This window comes from Pongo abelii, chromosome 15 (assembly GCF_028885655.2).
Source record: "Pongo abelii isolate AG06213 chromosome 15, NHGRI_mPonAbe1-v2.0_pri, whole genome shotgun sequence".
Taxonomy (NCBI): domain Eukaryota; kingdom Metazoa; phylum Chordata; class Mammalia; order Primates; family Hominidae; genus Pongo; species Pongo abelii.
Window position 1 is genome coordinate 68,798,391 of NC_072000.2, and position 23,043 is coordinate 68,821,433.

Consider the following 23,043-nt stretch of genomic DNA (forward strand, 5'->3'; position numbering starts at 1 on the left):
AGAAAAACTACAGCTGACACGTGGAGGGGAGGAGATAAAGGCTGTGAGGATTTCTTTTTTCTTGAACCCCGGAAGGCCAATGTGTCTGCGGCACGTTTACTTCTGGCCTTAGAATTTTAATGTAAGCCACTAATTAAAGTTCAGATGTGATTCACCAGCACATTAAAACAAAACAAAACAAAACAAAACAAAACAAAAACCCCTAATATATTGAAACAAGTGAGAGGAGGGTGGATGATGAGAAATTACTTAACAGGCACAATATACATTACTCTGGTGATGAATGCATTGAAGCCCAGACTTCACCACTAACAAGATACCCATGTAAGAAAATTGCATTTGTCACAGCCATAAAAAAGAACGAAGTCATTTCCTTTGCAGCAACATGGCTGCAGCTGGAGGCCATTATCCTAACGCATAGGAATTAATGCAGGAAGAGAAGAGCAAATACTGCATGTTCTCACTTATAAATGAGAGCTAAACATTCCATTCTCACGGACATAGAGATGGCAAAAATAGACACTGGGGGCCGGGTGCAGTGGCTCATGCCTGTAATCCCGGCACTTTGGGAGACTGAGGCGGGCAGATCACCTGAGGTCAGGAGTTCAAGACCACCCTGGCCAACATGGTGAAACCCCATCTCTACAAAAATTAGCCGCGCATGATGGCGGGTGCCTGTAATCCCAGCTACTTGGGAGGCTGAGGCAGGAGAATAGCTTGAACCCAGGAGGCGGAGGTTGCAGTGAGCCGAGATCGTGCCATTGCACTCCAGCCTGGGCGACAGAGCAAGATTCTGTCTCAAAAAAAACAAAAAACAACCCCCCCAATCCAAAAAAAGAAAAAAAAATAGACACTGCAGACTGCTAGTGTGGGAGGGAGGGAGAAGGGCAAGGGTTGAGAAACTAACTATTGGGTACTATGCTCACTGCCTGGGTGACAGGATCGATCATATCCCAAACCTGAGCATCATGCAATGTGCCTGGGGAACAAACCTGCACGTGTACCCCCCGCATCTAAAATAAAACTTGAAATTATTTTTTAAAAGAGAAAAGAAAATTGCATTTGTCCCCCTTAAATTTATGCAAATAAAAAAGAAACATATTGAAACAAAGCAAAACAAAAATTAGAGAGGCCATCTAACGGCAAAGCCCTGTGTGCTGGGGAGTGCAGGGGGTGGGGGGAATGGAGGAGAAGATGTTACAGGAAAGGGGTCCCCATCTAGACTCCAAGAGAGGGTTCTTGGATCTCATACAAGAAAGAATTCAGGGCAAACCCACAGTGCAAAGCAAAAACAAATTTATTAAGAAAGTAAAGGAATAAAAAGATGACTACTCCATAGACAGAGCAGCCCCGAGGGCTGCTGGTTGCCCATTTTTATAGTTATTTCTTGATGATATGCTAAACAAGGGGTGGATTATTCATGCCTCCCCTTTTTAGACCATATAGGGTAACTTCCTGACGTTGCCGTGGCATTTATAAACTGTCATGGCACTAATGAGAGTGTAGCAGTGAGGATGACCAGAAGTCACTCTCGTGGCTATCTTGGTTTTGGTGTGTTTGGGCCAGCTTTTTTACTGCAACCTGTTTTATCAGCAAAGTCTTTATGACCTGCATTTTGTGCCGCCCTTTTACCTTATCCTGTCATTTAGAATGTCTTAACTGTCTGGGAATGCAGCCCAGTAGGTTTCAGCCTAATTTTACCCAGCTCCTGTTCAGAGTTGCTCTGGCTCACATGCCTCTGACAGGACCACAATAGGAAACTCACTTAGCTAAACATCTGCCAAGACAGTGAGAGAGAAAACAGGAGGGGAGGGAGAGGGAAGGTAAGAGAAAGTGAGAACAACGTTCTGTAGAGCCAGGAAACCACCCCCTGAGCAGCTCCCTCTCTCTGCAAGACTTGCAGTGGAGGGCATGAAGCATAACCAGACGCAGCTCCTCTGTGAGGAGACTCAGGGCCTAGGACTGTTTCTTGGCGTTCAAACTCTTGCAGGATTGTACCTGAGCCTCAGCCCTTGATAGTTTTCATCAGATACCCTCCTGGCCTGATGTGAAACCAGGCAGCACTCCATTCATACACAAGTTTCCCCTTTGTTCACAGAGGTGCAATCTACACAAAACGCGCAGTGAAAATGTGCACGTGTTTTTAGCGGGAGACACTGTGTTGGCGTATGCCAACTTAGGAACCCATTGAACTGAGCATTGCAGGTATGTACTCATATAAATTATGTCCTGTGAAACATAGGAAACAAGAGCACATCTGATCACTGTAAAAGCAGTTAATTCGGGCCAGGCGCAGTGGCTCACGCCTGTAATCCCAGCACTTTGGGAGGCCGAGGCGGGCGGCTCACGGCTCATGGAGTCAAGAGTTTGAGACCAGCTTGGCCAATATAGTGAACCCCTGTCTCTACTAAAAATACAAAAATTAGCCGGGCACGGTGGCATGCACCTGTGGTCCCAGCTACTCGGGAGGCTGAGGCAGAAGAATCGCCTGAACCCAGGAGGTGGAGGTTGCAGTGAGCCAAGATTGCGCCACTGCACTCCAGCTTGGGCAACAGAGACTTTGTCTCAAGGAAAAAAAAAAAAAGCAGTTAATTCTTAATTCTTTTTTTTTTTTTTTAAACAGGGTCTCACTGCAACCTCTGCCTCCTGGGTTCAAGTGATTCTTGTGCCTCAGCCTCCCGAGTAGCTTGGACTACAGGTGCCCGCCACCATGCCTGGCTAATTTTTGTATTTTTTGCTAGAGACAAGGTTTCACCATGTTGGCCAGGCTGGTCTCAAACTCCTGACCTCAAGTGATTTATCCACCTTGTCCTCCCAAAGTGCTGGGATTACAGGCATAAGCCACCACACCCAGCTGTAAAAGCAGTTAATTCTATTTTGTAGTCTCATGAATGGGCATTGTTGACAGACGAAAGACCACCCTCAAATTCAACCAATCATAACTCAGCAATGCCCAATACCTGCCATTGGGGTTTAGTGACTGAACCATGGGCTTAGCTGCTTTGTTATAAGCAAATTAGATGAATTGAAAGAGGTGAATCATTTGTGCTTGGTAACAGCAATTAAACAAAACAAGAGATTGCAGTAAGAGAAAAAATTTGAACCAGGTCATTCACAAGGTAAAGAAGCGAGCTTTGGCAGGTTATAGCTTGTTTATGTGTGACTTCAGCCTTAGGCAGTTGTAATATAATCAAGGGATGGAGTAGGGTCGGGAGTATAGCCTGCAAGTTCTTTAGGAAGTGTGTGACATGCATTTTATTTCAATGCTAATCTAAAATCATAGCAACGTGAGCATAATTTGGTTCATTTTTATGTCCACTCTGAATTTATGACAGAATTCTACCATGTGACTTCAAAGTGATGCTTTGCATATATGTTTATGATTACCTTGGGGCCATATGATCATCCAAAGTGACAAAGTTTAAATTTTCCAAAATAGACTTTTTTTTTGAGACAGAGTCGTGCTCTCTTGCCCAGGCTGGAGTGCAGTGGCGCAATCTTGGCTCACACAACCTCCGCCTCCCAGGTTCAAGTGATTCTCCTGCCTCAGCCTCCCAAGTAGCTGGGACTACAGGCGTGCACAACGATGCCTAGATAATTTTTGTATTTTAAGTAGAGATGCGGTTTTGCTATGTTGGCCAGGCTGGTCTCGAACTCCTGACCTCATGATCTGCCTGCCTCAGCCTTCCAAAGTGCTGGGATTACAGGTGTGAGCCACCGTGACTGGCCTTTTTTTTTTTTTTTTTTTTTTTGAGACAGGCTCTCACTCTCTCACCCAGACTGGAGTGCAGTAGTGCGATCTCGGCTCACTGTAGCCTCAGACTCCTGGGGTCAGGGGATTCTCCTTCCTCGGCCTCCGAAATAGCTGAGACTACAGGCACACACCACCACACCTGGCTAATTTTTAATTTTTATTTTGTAGAGTTGGGATCTCTCTGTGTTGCCCAGGCTGATCTCAAACTCCTGGGTTCAAGTGATCCTCCCACCTTGACCTCCGAAATTGCTAGGATTACAGGCGTGAGTCACCATGCCTGGCTGACTTCATTTTTTAGAGCAGTTTTACATTCACAGTAAAACTGAGCAGAAGGTACATAGTGCACATATGCCTCCTCCCACGACATGCAAAGCCTCCACCACCACCCACATCCCACACCAGAGTGGTACTTTTGTTATCATCAATGAACCTATCTTACACATCACTACCACCCAAAGTCCATTGTTTACATTTGGATTCACTCTTGCTGTTATACATTCTACAGGTTTTAGCAAATGTATAATGACGTGTGTCCACCATTATAGTATCATATGGAGTAGTTTCACTGCCCTAAAAATCCTCTGTGCTCTGCCTATTCATCCTTCTCCATCCCTTAGCTCCTGGCAACCACTGATCTTTTTATTGTCTCCATAGTTTTGCCTTTTTCAGAGTATCATATAATTGGAGTCATACAGTATATAGCATTCTCAGATTGGCTTCTTTTGATTAGTAATATGCACTTAAGTTTCCTCCACGTCTTCATGGCTTGATAGATCATTTCTTCTTAGTGCTGAATCATATTCCATCAAATGGATGTACCACAGTTTATAAGAGTTTAACTTTTAATGCAGTCTTTTTCAAATTAAAGTATTCTAAAGGACTCCTCAAGTTATAAATTGGCTGAACACTTGGTTTAAGTCCCTGGAGAGCTTTATAAAGCTTTATAACTCCTTGCAGCATAATGAGGTCACAGGGTAAACCCATGGATGTTCAAATCTCAACATAGAGTGTAGAAGAATCTTCTATGTTCACTGAAATTCCTTTCCTTTTCTTCCTAGGTACTCAGATAGGCTCACTGTCCCAGCCTCCCTTGCATTTAGATGTAGCCAGTTCATTCTGGCTAATGAACTGTGAGTAGGAGTGGTCAAAATGGTTAAGAAATGAATGTGTCAAGATAACCAGACAGGTCAGTATAGAAAAATCAATTGTATGTCTTTGGAAAGTGAAATTGCAAAAATAGTTCCCTTGTCAATAACATCAAAAAAACACTATCTAGGAATAAACAACAAAAGATGTGTAAGACTTCTATACCAAACACTACAAAAAAAAAAAAAAAAAAAGAAGCATATACTGCTATGTCCATGGATTGAAAGGATATTATAAAGCTGTTAACTTCCCCAAATTTATTTATAGATTCAATTCAATTCTAATCAAAATCCCAGCAGACTTATATGTGTACATGTAAAAACTGATAAGCAATTTTTGAAATGCCAAGTGCTAAGCATAGCAAAGACAATCTTGAGGAAGAACAAAGATAGAAGATATAAAGTACTGATTTTTAAGCTACCACAACTAAAAGTACATGATAGCAGAGAGAGCATAAACAAGTAGACCAATATAATAAAATAGAGTCCCCAAATGGACCCACACATATACAGTCACCTAATTTGCAACAAAGTTCCCATTGCAATGAAATGGGAGGAAGAATGGTGTTATTCAACCAGGAAAAAACAAACCTTGATTTCTACATCATATCAAACACAAAAATAAATTACAGATAAATCATAGACCTACATGTGAAAGGCAAAATAATAAAGCTTCTAAAAGATAACATAGAATATCTTCATGACCTTGAGGTAGACAAAGATTTCTTGAATGGTTCACAAAAAGATACTAACCATAAAAGAAAAGATTGATATTTCATAATTTTGTTAACGTTCAAAACTTCTGTTTATCAAGAATACCATGTAGAGAGTGAAAAGGAAAGCTACAGAGTGAGACTATATCTGCAATGCATATACTTGACAAAGAATTCATATCCAGAATGTATAAATAACTTCTTCAAACCAATAAGAAAAGAACAGACTTCCCAATAGAAAAGTAGGCCAAAGACTTGGACAGGAAATTCCCAAAACAGAATATCAAAATGGCTAATGAGCCTATTAAAAGAGTCCTCAATAACATTAGTCATTAGGAAAATGCAAGTTAAAACCACAAGGAGACCTCACTGCAGCCATACCAGCATAGCTAAATGAAAAAGAGACAATACCAAGTGTCAGCAAAGAGGTGGAGCAACTGGAAGTCTCATGCAATGCTGATGGGCATGTGGATTTGTCTAATCACTTTGGAAAACTATTTGCCAACATATACCAAACCTTTGCATATGTATGCCCTATGACCCAGGAATTCTACTTCTAGGTACATGCCCAACAGAAATGTACACATATGTGCACCAAAAGACACGTTCATAATAGCTTTATTGATAACAGCTTAAAACGGAAAACAACCTAATGCCCATTAGTAGTAGAATGAATGAATAAATCATGGTATGTTCATGCAATGGAATATTATACAGCAATGAAAGAGAATGAACTGTTGCTTCACATCACAGTATGGATGAATCTCCCAAAGTGTTTTACGAAAGAAATGAGTGTACCTTCCTCATGCTGTCTTTCTTCATCTGCCAACTAAATGGCCAAGACTCCAAGGACCTAGAAGAGGATAGAGCCACAAAGTAGAGAGAGCTTGGGGGACCCTGAATGACTATGTGGGAGGCTTACCTGGCCAGGAACAGTCACGTTGTATTGTGACATGAGTGAAAATAACTTTTATTGTGTTAATCGACTGAGAATTGGGATCATCTGTTACAGCAGCCAGCATTCATTCTCCTAGGTGGTAAATAGGGCAAAACACATTATGTGATAACAGGTGGTACCATCAGAATGTGCTGGAGAAGCTCATGAGAAGAGAGCCTACCAGGAGCTGGCATGGTCAGGAAAGGTCTCTTACCTTCAACAAGAGCTAGAACTCAGATGGAGTGTTGAGCTTAGATAGGTGACTAGAGAGAGCAAGATCCTGCTGTCAGAGGCATGTGAACGAGAACAACTCCTTCTTGAATAGGGGCTGGGTAAAATAAGGCTGAAACCTACTAGGCTGCATTCCCAGAAGGTTAGGCATTCTAAGTCACAGGATGAGACAGGAGTCGGCACAAGACACAGGTCATGAAGACCTTGCTGATAAAACAGGTTGCAGTAAAGAAGCCGGCTAAGTCTCACCAGAACCAAGATGGCCACGAGACTGGCCTCTGGTCATCCTCAGTACTACACTCCCACCAGTGCCATGATGGTTTACAAATGCCATGGCAATGACAGGAAATTACCCTATATGGTCTAAAAAGGGAGGCATGAATAATCCACCCCTTGTTTAGCATGTAATCAAGAAATCAACATAAAAAATGGGCAACCAGCAGCCCTCGGGGCTGCTCTGTCTCTGGAGTAGCCATTCTTTTGTTCCTTTACTTTCCTAATAAACTTGCTTCACTTTACTCTATGGACTTGCCCTGAATTCTTTCTTGTGTGAGATCCAAGAACCCTCTCTTGGGGTCTGGATTGGGTCCCCTTTCCTGTACCACTGCCGGGGGCGGGGCAGAGGCACATGCTAAGGAGAGGTAGAGAGCACCCAGTTCCTGCACGGGGAAGACAGGGTAGGGCCAGCTTTTGCAGAGGCCCCATCATGTCCTGAAGGATCTTGGAAAAGAAGGGTTAAAGGCTGTTCTTTCCTTAGTAGAGCTGCCACCCACAATTTGAAATGACACATGTGCTCCGCCTACGCATTCAGGGCAGTTTCATGGGAGATGTGTGTAATTCCTTTAACCTGACAACATGCCCTAGTGTCTCCTCTTTATTTTATAATGATCTACTTTTAAGAGAATTTATGGAGTCTGATGAATAACTTCACATTTTTTCCTTTGAACTCCCAGATGTTGACCATATTCCAAATTCCAGCTGAAGTTCCCAGCCCTTCACCAGAGCCGTCTGGTAAATTTCTAATACTCCCCAGGACATTCCTGTTTCCTGCTGAGAAAGAAGAAAACAACAGTGCTTCCCTGAGGGCGGTGTGCTTCAGCCCCTGGGACTGGAATCTCCATTTTAGGAAAAGTGTTTACAAGTGTATAAAACTCGGAGAGGAAACGGCCTGGGAGTCTCTTGGGAAACCATCTGCGACCCCATCCTAAGGATTTGCTGCAGAATTCTGTGGCATTCCTCAGCAGTGGGGCTGTCTAGGACATTCACTCTGATTTTGAAAATACATTGAAGTGAAAGTGTGTGTGCCAGTGGGCATCTGAAACAGCCCTGAGAAAATGACAGGCAAAGGTAAAAGAAGTGGGGAAGATAAAGAGAGAAGGAGGGAGGTGAAAGGCCTTTTTCTGCAAAAAGATCTCTTCCATGCATTTGAATATTTTTTATGTATGGAAATATTCAAACATACAAAAATAGAGAAGATAGTGAAATGAACCACCATGTATTAAGTCATCCGGCTTCAACAAATATCGACCTTTTGTCCATCTTTTTCACCTATCTGCCCCCTCCTTTTTTTTTTGCGGTAGAGCTGGGATTGGTAAATGACAATCCAATGGGCCAAATCCAGCCTGCCTCTTCTTCTTGTAAATAAAGTTTTATTGCAACACGACCATGCCATTCACTTATGTATTGTCTGTAGCTGCTTTCGCATCACAACAGCAAGGCTGAGCAGTCATGACAGAGACCATATGGCCCTCAAAAGCTAAAGTATTTGCTATCTGGTCTTTTACAGAAAAAGCTTGCTGGCCCCTACACTAGAGTCATTGCTGGGACCATAGGTGTGCACCACCACACCTGGCTAATTTTTATTAGTAGTAGTAGTAGTAGTAGAGTCGGAGTCTTGCTATATTGCTGAGGCTGGTCTTCAATTCCTGGGCTCAAGCGATCCTCCCACCTCAGCCTCCCAAAGTGCCGTGATTACAGGTGTGAGCCACTGCACTAGGCTCAGAGTCCTAAAGCAAATACTAGACATCATATTATTTCATCTGGCTTCAAGTTTCCATCTCTAGCAGGTAAGAACTTTATAACTACCATACCAATAACGAAATGACCGTGCCTAACAAAATTAGTAATTCCATCATCTCATCTCATCTCATTTATAATCTGTGTTGCAAATTACCCTAATATCTTGTGTGTGTGTGTGTTTGTGTGTGTGTGTGTGTGTTTTAAATAGAAACAGGGTCTCGCTATGTTGCCCAGGTTAGTCTTGAACTCCTGGGCTGAAGTGGTCCTCTCATCTCGGTCTCCCAAAGTGCTGGGATTACAGGTGTGAGCCACCACGCCCAGCGCCCCCCAATATCTTTAAAAATATCTTTTTACAGTTTTTTTTTACATCCTGATCTAAATAAAGTTCTCACATTGCATTTGGTTGATATATCTCTTAAGTATTTCTTAATCCATTGTCATTTCTCCCTTAACCCCTTGCCTTCTTTTAATCACATTTATGTGTTAAAGAAACCAGGTCGTTTGTCCTCTGCAATCCCCACATGCTGGATATGGCTGGTTGAATCCTCACTGCATCATTTATCTCGACCAAAGTGCTTTTTTTTTTTTTGAGATGGAGTCTTGCTCTGTCGCCCAGGCTGGAGTGTAGTGGTGCTATCTCCACTCACTGCAAGCTCCGCCTCCCGGGTTCACACCATTCTCCTGCCTCAGCCTCCCAAGTAGCTGGGACTACAGGCGCCTGCCAACACGCCCGGCTAATTTTTTTTGTATTTTTAGTAGAGACAGGGTTTTACTGTGTTAGCCAGGATGGTCTCGATCTCCTGACCTCGTGATCTGTTCGCCTCGGCCTCCCGAAGTGCTGGGATTACAGGTATGAGCCACCGTGCCCGGCCGACTGCAGTGCATTTTTAAGTGTCTGGGCCACATGAGGTGAAGTGGGAAAGGCCCCATTGCCCTTTCCAAGGGAGATGTGTGGAAAGATGTAGAATGAGAAGTCAATCGAATCAGACTGAGCATTGCCCCTCCAGGATGTGGAGGAGAGTATCAATTATAGTGACTTCTAAGGCTCTTGTAATGTAAACTGGTCCAGAAAGAATAAAATGTTATTTAACCTAACAAATGTCAGAGCTTATGGTACACAAGGAGTGAGAATAAAATCGTATTAACATGAGGAACATCAATAGAATGATACAGGTGAGACAGATACCATCTAGAACACTACGCTATTTATATAAATTACAAGTACAAACAAAAAACCTCTATCTACTTGACAAGGACCTGCAGCAAACCCCAGAGTGGGTGCCTTTGGAAGGAGGCAGGGATGGAGAGACGATTGATGAGGAAAGGAAAAGACCAAGCAGGAGAAGAGGAGGTAGGCCAGGCACGGTGGCTCATGCCTGTAATCCCAGCACTTTGGGAGGCTGAGGCGGGTGGTCAGGAGTTCGAGACCAGCCTGGCCAACATGGTGAAACCCCGGCTCTATTAAAAATACAAAAAATTAGGCGGGCATGGTGGTGCATGCCTGTAATCCCAGCACTTTGGGAGGCCAAGGCGGGCAGATCACCTGAGGTCAGGAGTTTAACACTAGCCTGGCCAACATGGCAAAACCCCGTCTCTACTAAACAAAATACAAAAAATTAGCTGGGCATGTTTGTGGGTACCTGTAATCTCAGTTACTCAGAAGGCTGAGGCAGGAGAATCGTTTGAACCTGGGAGGTGGAGGTTGCAGTGAGCCAAGATCCTGCCACTGCACTCCAGCCTGGGTGACAGAGTGAGACTCTGTCTCGAAAAAAAAAAAAAAAAAAAATAGAAGAGGAGGTAGCGATGACCCTTGATGGAAATTCCCTTGAACTGGAGAGAATGATTAACTCAACTGCACCGAATAAACAAGCCAACAAGCATTGAGACTGGTCAGTGCTTATCTTGGAATGGTTTGTCACCTTTTTGGGAAAAGCGGTGAACACATCTGTCGCTCCTCTGGCTGGTGAGAAGACTGAACTGCATAGTGATCCCCAACCACACAGTCACCTTGCACTGCAGCATCGCAATGGCTCAGCACAGGGGCCTCCACTGGCAGAAGAATCCCACAAGAGACCTTCTGCTGTAGCCAAGGCGGGGCTAAGGAACCCTGGACCAGGGGATATGGAAAAGTCAGTTGCCTGGAAAGAGGAAAACTTGGAGTACAGAAGAGAAGTTAAAAGAGAAAGACAGAAAGCATCCTACAGCCCCACCACCTTATTTTGAAGGCCCAGGATTGCAGTTCTTATGGGTTGAATTGTGTTTCTTCCACAGAGGATAGGCTGGAATCCTCACCACCAGCACCTCATGATGTGCCCCTATCTGGAGATAGGGTCTTTTTGTGCTTTTGGAGATAGGGTTAAACAAGTTAAAATGAGATCGTTAGTGTGAACTCTAATTGACTATGACTGGTGTCCTTCTAAGAAGGGGAAATTGGCCGGGCGTGGTGGCTCACACCTGTAATCCCAGCACTTTGGGAGGCTGAGGTGGGCGGATCACTTGAGGTCAGGAGTTCGAGACCAGACTGACCAATATAATGAAACCCTCTCTTTAGTAAAAATACAAAAATTAGCTGGGTGTGGTGGTGGGCACCTGTAATCCCAGCTACTCAGGAGGCTGAGGCAGGACAATCACTTGAACCCAGGAGGCAGAGGTTGCAGTGAGCCCAGATTGTGCCATTGCACTCCAGCCTGGGCAACAAGAGTGAAACTTTCTATCAAAAAAAAAAGAGGGGGGGGAATTTGCACACAGAGACATGTCCACAGGAGAACACCGCGTGCAGATGGGAGTGATGTTGCCACACACCAAGGAACTAGAGCCAAGGAAGAGAGGCTTGGAACAGATCCCTCCCGAGCACCTTCCGAGTGAGTGAGCATGGCCTCGCTGGGACCTTGAGTGTGGAATTCCTGTCTCTAGAACTGTGAGACAGTAAATGTCTGTTGTTGTAAGCCACCCAGTTTGTGGTACTTGGTTATTGCAGCCCTGGGCAGCTTGTGCAGCAACTCTCTCCCCTTATGTTGCTTTTGAGGCGATGACAGCATTGCGTAGTTGAAACTCCTGCTCCTCCCACGGCACCTGCTCTTCGAAGAACCACCTGGCCATCCACAAAGGATGGCTGACATCGCCTTAGCCGCCTGGGGAGGATGGCAAGGCAGGTTCACACAGAAAACCCCGTCAGGCATCCTAAAGGGACACTGGTGAAATGTCACAGCCCCTGTGTCATCGGGGGTGGTGGCAGCACAGGACTGATAGTTTGCGGTCAGCAGAGAAGATGTCCCTGGTCAGGAAAGAGCAATTCTCTGCTCACCTCAAAGGGACAACGGATGAGGTGGGAAGGGGGAGGCTGCCACACCTGCATTACGTGAAATGATAACACCTGGGCTCCAGAGTGCCCCGACCTAAAATGACCACAGCTGATTGAGAAAGCTGAGGACTGGGCTGGAGATTATGCATCTGCGCATGCTTTTTAAGTTCATTCTGTGGGAGCAACTTTTGGAGAATTGGAACAGATCGGAGGCGAATCAGGGGAAGGCAACCCTGGGGGGAATGCTCAGGGGAATTTAGAAGAAAGATGATAATGCAGGTGCAGAAGTCATTGCAGCCTGCCCCTTGAACTCGTCTCAGGAAGGTGTGCACTGGAGGAGTCAAAGAAGGTGCTGCACTTGAGCCTGAGTCTGGGTGCAGCAAGCTCCGCAGAGGCAGCGACTGTGTCCTTGAATGGCTGGGATTGCTGGGGCCACTGCTGCCTAAGCAGGTCTGGAAATGGGGGTACAGCAAAAAGCTGTGTATTTTATTGGGGTGTGTGTGTGTGTTTTGAGACAGGATCTTGCTCTGTTGCCCAGGCTGGAGTGCAGTGCCATGATCATAGCTCACTGCAGCCTTGAACTCCTGGGCTCAGGTGATCCTCCTGCCTCAGCCTCCCAAGTAGCCTTGACTATAGTTGCACCACCACACCCAGCTAATCTTTTTTATTTTTGTAGAGATGGGGTCTCATTATGTTGCCCAGTCTGGTCTCCAACTCCTGGCCTCAAGCAATCCTCCCACCTTGGCCTCCGAAATGTTGGAATTACAGGCATGAGCCACTGCTCCTGGCCTGAAAGCTGTTGTTTTTATCCACCAGCTTCTCCCCCTCCCTTGCTACCTACCCACGTTTGAGGGTTACTGCAGGCCTCCTTGCCTTGGGGAAGGTGATCCTGATGAGGCTGCCAATCACAGTCCCCTTTCTTCCCCCTCACTTCAGCCTAAGAGGCAAGCATGAGACCCAAGCTTAGCCAATCAGAGCTTTTTATTGGGAGTTACGTCTTCTAAAGCAAGAAGTCCTCTCCCTCCTTAGGATGACCAAACTGACGTGATGTGAGCCTAGAACTGCCTGTAGCCATGTTGAGCCTAGCCCAGTCACAAATTCTGGGTCACTAAAGGTTAGTGAGAATCCTGATGACAACATATAAATCTTTTGATTCTGTCCCTGCCCAACCTGTGGACACATGTCTGAGACCTAAGGAGAGAGATGGTTGTGAGTAAAAAGCGAGATTTCAGTAAAATCTCTACAGACCTCCAGGGCAAGGGCAGTGCATTGGAGAGGAGAGAAGCATCTTGCTACCACTTCATCATACAGCAGCTCCAGCTTTGGTCCAGTGAGTTCTGCAGGGGGAATAGCTGGAAAGCGGGCCATGGCCCATGGGAGACTTTGGTGCTTGGGAAGGGCATGAGTTCCAGTGGCAACACCATCTCCTGGCAGGAGATGGTGGTATCTTGAAAACCATAGGAAGTACTGGGTGAGAGAGCAAAACAGCACTCAGGGAGAACAGTCTTGTACACACATACACACACACACACACACGTGAGACTGGTCCCTCTTCTCATGATTCACAAACATCATGAGGGATGTTTGTGGGATGTGTGGGATGGTTGATTAACAGAAGATTGCAGGTATAGGTCTGGCTTCAGCAGATAAGGCAAGAGCCAGTGAAATCTGAGTTTTGGGGTTTTGTATGAGACAGGGTCTCACTCTGTCACCCAGGCTGGAGTGCAGTGGTACACTCACTGCTCACTGCAGTCTTGACCTCCTGGGCTCAAGCCATCCTCCTGCCTCAGCCTCCTGAGTAGCTGGGATTACAGGTGTGTGCCATCACACCCAGTTAATTTTTAATTTTTTTGTAGATCTGGGGTTTTGCTCTGTTGCCCAGGCTGATCTTGAACTCCTGTGTTCAAGCAATCTTCCTGCCTCAGCCTCCCAAAGTGCTGAGATTAAGGGCATGAGACATCATGCCCAGCCATGGAATCTGAGTATTATTCTTGCTGTGTCCCCTTTTGTTCCCATAGGCTGGGGTGGCCTGGGAAACTCAGGTTATATTTGGGTAACCTCAATAAAGTTGGCCAACTAATGGCCAGTGTTTTGCTTATCTACTGCTATGTAACAAATTACTCCAAAACATGGAGATTTAAATAACAGGGAATATTTTTTATCTCTCACAGGTTGGGGATTTGGGAATGGCTTAGCTGAGTGGTTCTGACTCAGGGGTCTCATGAAGCCATAGCACAATGTTGGTCAGGGCTGTAGGATCCACTTCTAAGTAGGCTCACTCACATCGCTGGCAAATTATGCTTGCTTGGGGAGTGGGGGTGGAGCTCAGTTCTTCCCCACGTGGACTTCTCCATGGGACGGCTGGAGTATCCTCACAACATGGCAGCTGACTTACCAGAGAGCAAGTGATCCAATTGAGCAAGATGGAAGCCACAATGAGGGTTATAGCATTGGAAGTTCAACTCTTTCTTTTCTGCAATATCCTATTATTACATAATTCATCCCAACTCAGTGTGGGAGGGGAAGACACAAGAGCATGAACACCAGGAGGCAAGGCTCACTGAGGGCTTTCTCAGAAGCTGACTGCTACAGCCAGTCTCAGCATGGCATCATATTCAAAAGCAGCACTAGTTTGACATCCAAAAGCACTGAAAAACCATTGAAGTCTCTACCGAAGAAGCATGGGAAGAAGGAAAGACACTGCAGAATGCCCAGTAGAAGTTCAAAACTTCCTCTTCACTCTTTAATTTTCCCACAGTTTTCTCATCACAGCAATTGCTTCCCCAAATCTCTTCTTTCAAACTTACTGAAATCTTCACTTCTCTCCTGTTACCCCCTCGCCACCTCAGTTATATAGATCGAATCAACCTCTCTTGACTCTCCACCCTCCCCCTTACCCGGAAGCCCCAAGAAGCAGGTAGGCAATCATAGGCACTCCTGAGTGAGGCGTAGAAAGTGTAGGAAGAGGGAAGGCAGTGAAGAATGATATACTAACATTTTGTGTCAGTATCACATGTATATCCTAAGTGCCTAGTATGGTGCCTAGAATATAGCAGGTGCTCAATACGTGTTGGTGAATTAATGGATAGGGGCATTTAACAAATTCTAAATGAAAATGCTGGTATTCAGTGGTAATAATATAGCAACAAGTTTCCACATGAAACACAAAAATGCTATGCTACTATCTTCTTTTAAAATGTCCATGATAGGCTGGGCGTGGTGGCTCATGCCTGTAATCCTAGGACTTTGGGAGGCCGAGGCAGGTGGATCATTTGAGGTCAGGAGTTCGAGACTAGCCTGGCCAACATGGTGAAACCCTGTCTCTACTAAAAATAAAATAAAATAAAAATTAGCCAGGTATGGTGGCACATGCCTGTAGTTCCAGTTACTTGGGAGGCTGAGGCAGGCGAATCGCTTGAACCCGGGAGGCGGAGGTTGCAGTGAGCTGAGATTGCACCATAGCGCTCTAGCCTGGGTGACACAGCAAGACTCCCACCTCCAAAAAAATCAAGAAATAAAAGTCCATCATAAGAATATGTAATGTTGCCATACACATGTGTACACGCACACACACACACACATATACATATGTCTCTGTGTGTGTGTGTGTGTGTGTGTGTGTGTGTGTGTGTGTGTGTATAGAGAGAGAGAGAGAGACAGAGAGAGAGAGAGAGAGAAGGTCTTGCTCTGTTGCCCAGGCTGGAGTGCAGTGGCACAATCATGGCTCATTGAAGCCTTGGCCTCCCAGGCTCAAGTGATCCTCCCACCTCAGCCCCCTGAGAAGCTGGACTACAGGCGTGTGCCACCATGCTTGGCTGATTTTTAAATTTTTTGTAGGGACAGGGTCTTGCTTGTTGCCCAGGCTGGTCTCAAACACCTGGGTTCAACCAATCCTTCCACCTCGACCTCTCAAAGTGTTGGGATTACAGGTGTAAGTCACCGTGCCTGGACTGTATATTTTGTGTGTGTGTGCTCTCTGAACAAGCTTCTTGAAAGCAGAATCTGTGTTTTATTCATCCTTATATCCCCAAAGCCTGGCAATGCCTGACCTGGAGTAGGCAGGAATTTTGTCAATAATGTACTGAGCATTTACAACATGTGTCAGGCACTCTTCCAGGGCTGATACGCATATTAACTCTTAATTCTCATAATCACCTAATGCGGATGGTTATATTATCATTTCCATTTTTTAGATTACAAAATGGGGCACGAAGAGGTTGAGTAACTTGCTGGAGGTTATGAAGTAAGAGCTGAGATTTAGACCAGGGCTGTTTTGTTCTAGAGCCCACGACCATCCTCTACCACATCTGCAGTGTTTGTGGAACTGAATTAAAGATGAGTGAGTAGACCTGTCAAACTTGTGCCAGGGAAAGCCCATAAGCTTACACCAGACACAGCTAGAAAGACATTGAGGAAGTCCTGGAAACCACCAGTGTGTTTTTAGATGACTCATGGAGGGAAGAGAGCAAGTTGCAATGCCTCCGAGGGTAGTTGGTTTAGGAAAGGATGAAATATGTCAGAAAAATCTATGTACATAAATAAAACCAAGCAGCTGTGTTCACATTAAGATCCAAACGGAAACCCAGCTGAAGTAGGAGCCGTTGGATCTGTCCCACCAACCTGTTGTGAGCATGAGCTAGGTAAATATTTGGCTGATACAAGGTCCATCACAGGTTAATAGCTGTGGTCATTACCAAGCCTGGTTATGCTGGAATTACATGTAGTCTCAACGGACACTCATGTTTAAGCACAATTTAAAAAATCACCAAGGGAAACCAGGAAGCAACACTTCTATTTGGGAAGTCGACTAATGGAAAGTTTTCTAAAATAAGTAACGCAGCTTCAGCTTCAGCAATGGGATTTGTGACATCCCTCCCATGTCACAGTTAATGTCTACCTTGCTTAGTACCACATAATAGTACTTTTAGCCGTCAGAACCTTGAAACTGCATAACTACTGGAACAGTTTAAAAAGAATGAGAACATAATGATTTCATACAGCCCATACGTTTCCCAAATAAGTAAAGTTCGCACAACTGAAGCGAAGGGAAGCTGACTTAACAGCAATGAGAGGTGGTGTGGTAACCCGGAGAAACTAGGCTGTCGGTGGGACACATGGGTGTGAATTTCAGCTCTGCTACTTATACTCTCTGTGTGTCTCCGCAGGACACTTAACCTCTTTGAGCCTTACTTTCCTCATCTGGAAATCAAGAGAGTTGCCCTAGATAATTCTAAGGACTGGCCCAGCTGGAGGTCTGTGAGTGCATGAGAAACATGCTGTGGGTAAGGTTATGGTGTCAGCTTCCACGTGGTCTGTGTATACAGTGAAGACCACGTGCCCTGCTCCATTTGGAGAGGCAGCTTGGCCAACGTGTAGAATTGGAATCATCTGCATAGGAAGCTGCCTTTTGAAAGTGCTAGCAGTGTGCCCCAAGCGCTTGTTTTCTGATGGAGCTGATCTGCCCTGCCCAAGCACTAACTGGGAAGCTCTTACCCTTATTTTCCCTTTGCCCCAATTCCTTTAACTTTTTTTTTTTTTTTTTTTTTGAGATAGAGTCTTGCTCTGTTGCCCAGGCTGGAGTGCAGTGGCATGATCTCGGCTCACTGCAAGCTCCGCCTCCCAGGTTCACACCATTCTCCTGCCTCAGCCTCCTGAGTAGCTGGGACTACAGGTGCCCGCCACCATGCCCGGCTAATTTTTTTTTTTGTATTTTTAGTAGAGATGGGGTTTCACCGTGTTAGCCAGGATGGTCTCGATCTCCTGACGTTGTGATCTGCCCGCCTCGGCCTCCCAAAGTGATGGGATTACGGGCTTGAGCCACCACGCCCGGCCCCTTTAACTCTTTATCTCTTTTTATGGTGTGTATTTTTCTAAGCACCTCAAAAAGATTTTATAAGATATGAAATAAAGTGAGAATATAAAGCTATTCTTTTTTTTAATCCTCCAAAATGAGTTGTTTTTATAGGCTAATCATAGAACTATTGTATGACCCGGCAATCCCACTTCTGCGTATATACCCAAGAGAACTGAAAGCAGGAACCTGAACAGATATTTGTACACGATGTTCATAGCAGCATTATTCACAATAGCCAAAAGGCAGAAACCACCCAAATGTCCCTCAACAGATGAATAGATAAACAAAATGTGCTATATTCATACAATGAAATAGTATTCAGCCATAAAAAAGAAATATTGATATATGCTAAAATATTGATAGACCTTGAAAACATTATGCTTAGTGAAATAATCCAGACAAAGAAAAACAAATATTATATGATTCCCACTTATATTAGGTACCCAGAATAGGCCAATTCATAAGGTAGAAAATAAGATAGAAGGCCAGGTGCTGTGGCTTACACCTGTAATCCCAGCACTTTGGGAGGCCGAGGCGGGTGGATAACTTGAGGTCAGGAGTTCCAGACCAGCCTGGCCAATATGGTGAAACCCTATCTCTACAAAAAATACAAAAAATTAGCTGTGCATGGTGGCACGTGCCTGTAATCCCAGCTACTTGGGAGGCTGAGGCAGGAGAATTGCTTGAACCCGGGAGGCGGAGGTTGTAGTGAGCTGAGATGGTGCCATTGCACTCCAGCATGGGCAACAAGAACAAAACCCCGTCTCGAAAAAAAAAAAAAAAGAAAGAAAAGAAAAGAAAAAAGGAAAAGAAAAGAAAAGAAGATAGAAAGTGGGACGTGGTGGCTCATCCCTATAATCCCAGCACCTTGGGAGACCAAGGCAGGCAGATGGCTTGAGCCCAGAGTTTGAGACCAGCCTGGGCAACATGGCGAAATCTTGTCTCTACAAAAATACAAAAAAATTAGGCAGACATGGTGGCGTCTGCTTGTAGGAAAAAAAATAGAATAGAGGTTACCATGGGCTGGAGGAAGGGGCAAAAGAGAAGTTATTATTTAATGGGTACAGAATTTTCGTTGAAAATAATGAAAAAGGTTTTGGTATACATAGTGGTGATGGTTATACAACATTGTGAATGTATTTAATGCCATTAAATTGTGAAGGTTAAAATGATAAATATTATGTATGTTACCACAATAAAACATTTAAGTAGGCTGTTTTTTTGTGCTTCTGTCGAAAGCTTTTGTGTGTAAATTGGCTCTCTCTAATGTGAAAGAGAAAGGTGAGAAAATGAGCAGGGAAGTAGTTGCTTAATAATGAAATCTGACTGGAAATCATGAAGGACTGAATTGCACGTGTTTGCATCTGTGTGTCAGCAGTTGGGTGAGTTTGGGAAGACTCCAGGAGGCTTTGGATTTATGAAAGAGGCAGAGACAGCCAGAAAGGCAAGAGGGAACCAAATACCAAATGCAGGGAGTAACTTTTCCCCTAACAGATTTTCTATCTCCAGGCTCCTGAAATTAATCAGAAACTCAGTTTGCTCCTGAGAGGCTGTGGCTCTATGTTTTTGTGTGTTTTTTTGTTTTTTGTTTTTTTTGAGACAGAGTCTCACTCTGTCGCCCAGGCTGGAGTACAGTGGCGCCATCTTGGCTCTTCCGCTAGCGCCCCCCGCCCCTGCAGCCTGCACCCCGCAACCTCCACCCCCCGCACCCCCTTGCACCCCCTCCCTGTTCAAGCATCTCTCCTGCCTCAGCCTCCTGAGTAGCTGCGACTACAGGTGCCCGCCCTACCACAGCCGGCTAATTTTTCTATTTTTAGTAGAGATGGGATTTCACCATGTTGGCCAGGCTGGTCTCGAACTCCGTACCTCAAGCGATCCGCCCACCTCAGCCTTCCAAAGTGCTGGGATTACAGGGGTGAGCCACCAAGCCCGACCCTGTGACTCTATTTCAATCCATGTCTTACCTTTTTTAAAATCAGAAAAAAGATTATTCTAATAATAAATGTTAATTTAAAAACATTCACACAGTACAGAAGAGTGAAAATTCACCTGTAATCCTTCCCCCAGAGAAGTCCGGTGAATATTCTTCCGGGGCTTTCTGCTCTCATCGGTCAGGGTAGTTTCCGAATGGGCACATTTCTTCCAGAATTAGATGACCTCCTCTCTCTTCTTACTGTTACTGAGAGGTGACAGCGTGCTGGCAGTCCTCACAGCCCTCACTCGCTCTCGGCTCCTCCTCTGCCATGGCTCCCACTTTGGTGGCCCTTGAGGAGCCCTGCAGCCTGCCGCTGCACTGTGGGAGCCCCTTTCTGGGCTGGCCAAGGCCGGAGCCGGCTCCCTTAGCTTGTGGGGAGGTGTAGAGGGAGAGGCGCGGGCGGGAACCGGGGCTGCGCGCGGTGCTTGCGGGCCAGCGCGAGTTCCTGGTGGGCGTGGGCTCCGCGGGCCCCGCACTCGGAGCCACCGGCCCGGCCAGCCCCGGGCAGTGAGGGGCTTAGCACCTGGGCCAGCAGCTGCTGTGCTCAATTTCTCACCGGGCCTTAGCTGCCTTCCCACAGGGCGGCGCTCAGGACCTGCAGCCCGCCATGCCTGAGCCTCCCCGCGCTCCGTGGGCTCCAGTGCGGCCCGAGCCTCCCCGACGAGTGCCGCCCCCTGCTTCACAGCGCCCAGTCCCATCGACCACCCAAGGGCTGAGGAGTGCAGGCGCACGGCCACTGGCAGGCAGCTCCACCTGCAGCCCCTGTGCGGGAGTCACTGGGTGAAGATAGCTGGGCTCCTGCACCTGGTGGGGACTTGGAGAACCTTTATGTCTAGCTAAGGGATTGTAAATACACCAATCGGCACTCTGTATCTAGCTCAAGGTTTGTAAACACACCAATCAGCACCCTGTGTCTAGCTCAGGGTTTGTGAATGCACCAATCTACACTCTGTATCTAGCTACTCTGGTGGGGACTTGGAGAACCTTTGTATCAACACTCTGTATCTAGCTAATCTGGTGGGGAGGTGGAGAACCTTTGTGTCTAGCTCAGGGATTGTAAATGCACCAATCAGCGCCCTGTCAAAACAGACCACTCGGCTCTACCAATCAGCAAGATGTGGGTGGGGCCAGATAAAAGAATAAAAGCAGGCTGCCCTAGCTAGCAGTGGCAACCTGCTCGGGTCTCCTTCCATATTGTGGCGGCTTTGTTCTTTTGCTGTTTGCGATAAATCTTGCTACTGCTCACTCTGAGTCTGCGCTGTCTTTATGAGCTGTAACACTCACTGCGAAGGTCTGCAGCTTCACTCCTGAAGCCACCGAGACCGCGAACCCACCAGGAAGAACAAACAACTCCCGAGGCCCCGCCTTAAGAGCTGTAACACTCACCGCGAAGGTCCGCAGCTTCAGTCCTGAGCCAGCGAGACCACGAACCCCACCAGAAGGAAGAAACTCCGAACACATCCAAACAGCAGAAGGAACAAACTCTGGACACATCGCCTTTAAGGACTGTAACACTCACCGAGAGCGTCTGCGGCTTTATTCTTGAAGTCAGTGAGACCAAGAACCCACCAATTCCGGACACACTACCATTGTAACCTCTGTGACTTAGTTTCCCCATCTGTTTTACACGGGTCACTATCACTATTACCTTTGAGTAGAGTAATTTCTTAAATGTGCACAGTGCTTGACAGCTCAGAGAATAGTCTGGTAGGCTGCCCCACCAGAATGTGGGCCTTGTGCGGGCAGGGATTCTTTTCCGTTTTGTCCTCTGCCGTATCCCCAGTGTGAAGAACAGTGGTGCCATGCAGTAGACACGCAATCTGTGTTAGCTGACTATATGACTAGATGTTGTCTCGTGGAGTTTTTAGAGTCATTTTGCAAGGGATTTCTCTCCTTTTCTTTTAAATTTCTTGTAGAGACAGGGTCTCGCTATGTTGCCCAGCCTGATCTCAAACTCCAAGCCTCAAATGATCCTCCCACCTCAGCCTCCCAAAGTGCTGAGATTACAGGCATGAGCCACCATATCCTGCTTTTTCTCCTTTTTTTTTTTTTTTTTTTAAACCAGGTAAGGAAACTGAATCTCAGCAAGACTGATTAATTTACCCAGTTATCTAGGATTAAGATAGGGCTATTTGGCTCCAAGTCCAATGGATAAGTATAAAAGGTTAACTGAATCTCAGCAAGACTGATTAATTTACCCAGTTATCTAGGATTAAGATAGGCTATTTGGCTCCAAGTCCAATGGATAAGTATATTGTACATAAACTTTTTCTCTTAATTAAAAAAAATTTTTTTTAAACAGGATCTCACTCCATCGCCTAGGCTGGAGTGGAGTGGCACGATCATGGCTCACTGCAACCTCAACCTCCTGGGCTCAAGCAATCCTCCAGCCTCAGCCTCCTGAGTAGATGGGACTACAGATGCACACCAGCACACCCAGATAATTTTTAAATTTTTGTAGAAACAGGGTCTCATTGTGTTGCCCACACTGGTCTTAAACTCCTGATCTCAAGTGACCCTCCGACCTCAGACTCTCAAAATGCTGGGATTACAGGAGTGAGCCCCTGCACCCAGCTCACACTTCTTTTATAAACCCCTGTGAAGTGAATGAAGCAGAACATTTGAGGTCTTTGGATGCTGCTGGTTTCTTCCATTGTTCTCTCGTCCTCCAGCCCATTTTTCCTGGCTTCCCTGTTTTCCTCTTCCCTTTCATGTCAGCTGCCTTTTGTTCTTACCCTGCATCCACCTCCTTACTCTCTCACCTATTTGAGAATGCCCTGTGAGGTCCTACCCTCTTCTTCAGGTGGCTTGTTGAAGAATTCCTTCTAAGCACGCAGGTTTTCTCCCTGGGAGAAGTTCTGTCCTACTGCCCTTCCAGTGACATTGTTACTCCTCTGTGGACTGGGCTTTGGCCACTGCTAGGTGGCCCATTGCTCATGGTGTATTATTAGAGGATTTGTTGCACAGAATTCCCAGTTGTTGTTTTTTTCCCAATATATGATTCCAAGTCTTTTGTGAAAAGCCCCTCTGTGTCTACGAGCAAGAGACAAATCGATGTTGTGAGCCTCCTAATATGATGCACTGAAAAGAGCACAGCATCACTGCTGTGGTGTT

The 23,043-nt window shown here is 45.7% G+C and overlaps 1 long non-coding RNA gene across 1 annotated transcript; it reads left to right on the top strand.

The window, feature by feature from the left end:
* Positions 1-2,951: 2,951 nt before the first annotated feature.
* On the top strand, positions 2,952-8,443 carry LOC129049779 (uncharacterized). Its single transcript, XR_008513090.2, has 3 exons — positions 2,952-3,119; positions 4,813-4,940; positions 7,734-8,443. It is a non-coding gene; the product is annotated as an uncharacterized LOC129049779 (long non-coding RNA).
* The last annotated feature ends 14,600 nt before the right edge of the window (positions 8,444-23,043 follow it).